Here is a 5,158-nt window from a genome sequence, read left to right on the forward strand (position 1 = left end):
CATATATATGCACATGTCATAATATATATATATATACACACACACAACACTGTATTACGTTTGCATTTATATATATATATATATATATATGTATATATATATATATGTATATATGCACGTCATAATATATATACATATATATTTATATATACACACACACACACAACACTATATTACGTCTGCAGCTCCTTATATGAGTGTGTGACTTGGATCATGTTTAGTTTGCACTTAAAGCAGAAATTATATATAAAAAAAAAAATTATGCAAAAAATAAATCATCAAACAAACCAACACCCTCTCCTACAGAAGAGAAGAATAAAACAAAACAAAACAAAAAAAAAAATAATAAGACCCACCATCTACCCCCCACCCTCACCCCTATAAAAATCCAGTTCGTTCTACGCCTGTGTTGGGGTTGAAATAGATGTTTAACATATTTTTCATTTTGCAAAAAGAAAAAAAAGAAGGAGGAGGAGGAGGGAGAGTGAGAGAACGAGGGGAGTAAGAAGGAGAGAGAGAGTGTGTGTGTGTGTGTGTGTGTAGTAGAAAGTGAGAGAACGAGGGGAGTAAGAAGGAGAGAGAGAGAGTGTGTGTGTAGAGTAGAGTAGAAAAAATCCAACAACAAAACAATGCAAAGAAATCACGGAACCTACTTTGCTTAGTTTCGTCTAACGCAGACAACGTCTCCCTTGCTCACCGTAGCACTGCACGGCCGCCATCTTGCCGCGTTGCATGCTGGGTAAGGACACAAGACAAGATGGCGACAAAGCTGGGGTGGCCGTGGATGAAGGTAAATTTTATGTCCTCTCAAATCATTCTTCCTCCTACGTCTAGAGATCCAAAAATAATCGAGGCTTCTTATCGGATGTTTCAATATTGTTTTGTTGCTGCTGTTTGATTAATACGACTTACTGCTATTGGAGTAACTACTACCGATCTCCTTCGAAAGGTTTGAAATTTACACACATACATGCGTGTGTGTGTGTGTTGTGTATATATGTATATACAATATATATATATTTATATATATATATATGTATATATATCATGTTGTTTGTTTGTTTGTTTCGGATATGTATCTGTTTTGGAGTGGGGTACAGAAACCAGTGTATACCTGTGTATAAATACACATGCACACACATTCATTCATTGGATACTCGCTAATTTTCACTTTCTTTCTATCATGCCATCCTAATTTCTTTCATACAAACTCTTGGAAAACATATTATTACATTGCCTCTTGTAGTCTATGTGTGCTTACATATCACAAATATGGGTAAATCAAACGGGGACCAGTAAACAACATCCTTTTTTTTCCTCCCTAGTCATCTCTCTGGCTGTTCCCTGAATTCATCCTGCGATCCTAAAGCATAGATTTCTGAAGGAAGATGAAATGAAATATGCCAAATTTCGGGCTGTTTGTTGTTGTCTCCTAATTTTTTTTTTAAATTTTACTATCAGAGTGGCTACTGTTTAATTGTACACACACTTATTAATTATATATCGTATATTAGTCATATACATTCATATTTCGGCTTCGACAGTTGAATACATAGTTGTGATATATTATTTGTAGATTCCTAACATTTTCTCTCTTACCATTCTCTCTGTCTCTCCTTCCATTTTTGACAATGTTTCTTTTGTTTTACTCTTCATTTCTCGTGCCCGGCTTCATTTCATGTTCATCTTTTCGTTTTGTTAGTGAAAAGAATTATGAGAGGTGTTATGTCAAGAAAATGTGTTGTCGATGGAAAGGAATGGTTTATAACGAACGATCATGCGAGCAAGCAAGGAAATGCGCGTACGCACGCTGACACACACATCTCTGCACGCTTGCACAGACGCACCTACAACTCCGCACACACGCGCACTGACTAAAATAAACAATCCTACGTTTTGTATTGTTTTTCGTTGTTTTTTGGAACGTTATCGATGATTGGGAAAACAACAACAACAACAGAAATGTGTTTACACACAAACACATTGACACAGCTGATAATTGTTAGTGATGATGGCTCCCAAGTTATCATTGTTCAAACAAAAAAAAGAAAAGCAAATTGCGCGCACAGATACACATATACACACGGGGAAAAAGAAAAAGAAACCACAAAAGAAAATCGTTTACCCTACCCCTTTTTGTAATAAAAAAAAAAAATCTACCTTGACAAAGTGATGTTTGTCACTATGATACATATACATATTCGCTGATTTACATCTTACGGATGTACAACAATCAAAGAACAACAAGAACAACCGAATGACAATGAAGTTTTCACAAGACGCATTTGGCGAGATCAAAAAAGTTCAGCAAGTTAATGGAGATAGGATTTTTTTAAAAGAAATTATCAGATCGCTTTCTCCTTTTCTCCTCCTCATCATCGCTTCGTTGTCATTGAAGCGATGCAGAAGGTCCTACAACCACAGAAATTATACTGATGGTGATGACGATTTCTTGTAACAACAAACAATCACAATGACGGAAAACAAGCAACGATAAAAAATGGTCTTGTTCAAGGAATGACCATGGATATATTATCTATGTATACCAGATAGATACACAAAAACGTTATTACTGCTGTCATCTTTTTTCCAATCATCAACACCACCGACATTATCATCTTAAAGCATATTTTTTAAAGTAGTCATTCTTTCTAAACAGTCATCCACGCACTGACATAGAACTATTGTTACTTAAAAGCAATTAAACAGCTTCCTTTTAACAAAAGCCTTGTACATACAGTTTGCATATCTCCCACTTTTTTTTTCTTAGCTCCATGTATATTCATTTTCGTCAGTTTTTTTTTATAAACCAGACACTCTTTATCTCTCATTCTTTCTCGAGTCTTTTGTAATTTAATTCTTCCATGCCATAAACTCTCTTCTCTCCCTTTTACTATCAACTGATACTCCAATTCCCTCCTACAACTCAACTTTTTCTTTCTGCACTTATTTTGTTGTTGGATGTTACTAATCACCATAGTAACGTTTCAACAGTTCACACATACACACACACACACACATACATATATATATATATATAGTTTTAGGGAAAAGAACCAAGGTTCATGAACTCATCGATGAAAATCCACTGGTTTTAATTGAGTTTTTACCTGTAATTTTGGATTTTGTCCCTATTATTATTATTATTATTATATATACATACATACATATATATATATATATATATAACGTGAAGTTATCGTACAGTTACTGTTAATACCTCGTTCAGAGATTTAACATTGTTATATATATATATTTATATATAGTCTTTATGATTCATATATACTTTGCGCTCGCGCATTATATATATATGTATGTATGTATGTGTACCAATTTGTTTGTTCGTTGTATGTGTGTGCGTGTGCATTTTGCATGAAAGAATAGTATTTAAATAGAAGAAAGCAGTAATCGAAGAGAGAGAGAGAGAGAGCCAAGCAAAACTGGGCGGGAGAGACAGTATTGAAAGATATTAAAAAAAAAAGACTGTGTGTGTGTGTGTAGTAAATGACAATGTATTGTTTTTGTGTATAGATTATGCCGGAGCAAGTGGTGTTGTGAATAAATGTATGTGTGTGTGTGTGTGTGCATATATATATATGCACAGATCTTTGTATATTTATATATATATATATATGTGATTGAAGGGAGGGGGAGAACCTCAGCGGTTGTTACTTCCAACTTGCTTCCAATATCGCCATTTTAAGTTTATCACTTCATTTCACTGATGTTCTCTCCTCTGCCTTGTCCTCTTCCTTCTGCTGTTGTTTCTTGTCTCTCCACCACACACACACACACACCCCGTACTTCCTCCCCTTCTTCTCTTGTCTTCCCTCTCTCCTCTCCTCTCTTCTCTGCCTCACACGCATCTCTTTGCACTTCCCTCTTTTCTTCACTTTCTCTGTTTCATAGCAGCAGTAGGGCTTTTTTTTCTTCTTCTTCACCATATCTAATTTATACTTTTACATTTACATTGCATTATGCATACATGCGTACACACATACACACACACACATCTAATTTTAATTAACCTTTATGACTCTTGAATGTATTTCTATTTATAAAAGATATATATGCATATATAAAAAAAAGAAAACCAACTCTTTTCATGTCTAAGCATTCCAGTTAACAATTCATTCTTCTTAGTATGTTACTGTTGTTGTACGCCACCACTTCCAATATCCTTCCTTCCCTTTAGCTAAGAGAGATGACACTTTGTCGTAGTTAATAAAAAGGAGTTGCCATAGCACTTCTCCACTCGCCATTCTGTTCACACCCTCTTCTATTATTGACCCATCTCGTTTAGCAATCTTATTTCAGTACTTACTTCGTAGAGAATTATCGTTAATATCGATTTGGTGTGTTTAGAATAGGAACGAAAGGTTTCTTACAAAAGACCAAACTGTTTCAACGCTGTTGTTAATGAGAAATTATTTATACGTCCAGTAAACTTTGTAGCGGGTCGATTTCTCCACCCCCTCCATTTTCCGATTCTGGGTTACCATTGCTCTAGCGTATCATGGTTGGGAGGCCAGCATGTACGTTACAACTGCTGCATTCCTCGTAGATTAGAATAATATATTTTTAAATTAAATTTAATGAAAAAGATGAAATAGTGAATGGGAGGTTATAATTGATGTTTATATTTCTTTTTTCTCTTAGTACTTTTTCCTTTGAATAACCATGAAAAGTATTGCATAAATATATTGCCATTTTTTTTTTATGACTTTCAGCTACAATATTTCTATTCCATTTTGTGCATTGTATTTTTTTTTCTTTTATGTTGGATCGTTGTGGCCAAAGAAAAATGCTTACTGTGATAAAGAAATATAATCAGCATTGGAATATATAGTTAACATCTATTTCAGCGTACAGAAAATCTTGCAGAAGAGGCCAAAGTAATCGAAAACTTGGAAATATGTTAATTTACTTTCTTGAAAATTAATTGTGTATAATAATCTATATCAGTTTACGAGTCATGTAGTGCTATCAGTTACAGCCAAAATCTCTCCCTCAAAATGCGCACCATTGTCATTGTGCCACTATTATTAAGTCATTACTTAGTGTAAATGTATAGAAACCATGAACAGTTTGGTAGCCTTCATAACTAAGATATTGAAGGATATGTGTATACACACACACAAACACACATGTATATATA

The 5,158-nt window shown here is 34.4% G+C and overlaps 1 protein-coding gene across 6 annotated transcripts in view; it reads left to right on the plus strand.

Annotated features, from left to right (window-relative positions):
* LOC106881299 (uncharacterized) overlaps nt 1–5,158 on the plus strand; it is a 338,650-nt gene that overhangs the window by 182,135 nt on the left and 151,357 nt on the right. The window contains exons 1-2 of one of the 6 annotated variants that reach the window (XM_052971137.1): nt 751–790; nt 1,703–3,112. The exons of 4 other annotated variants lie outside the window; for them this stretch is intronic. The gene's annotated coding sequence lies outside the window, so the exon portion shown is untranslated. Of the gene's footprint in view, nt 1–659; nt 791–1,702; nt 3,113–5,158 lie in introns of those variants that run through there. One more of the 6 variants, XM_052971136.1, reaches the window with a different exon arrangement.

The sequence above is a fragment of the Octopus bimaculoides genome, chromosome 10 (assembly GCF_001194135.2).
Source record: "Octopus bimaculoides isolate UCB-OBI-ISO-001 chromosome 10, ASM119413v2, whole genome shotgun sequence".
NCBI lineage: Eukaryota > Metazoa > Mollusca > Cephalopoda > Octopoda > Octopodidae > Octopus > Octopus bimaculoides.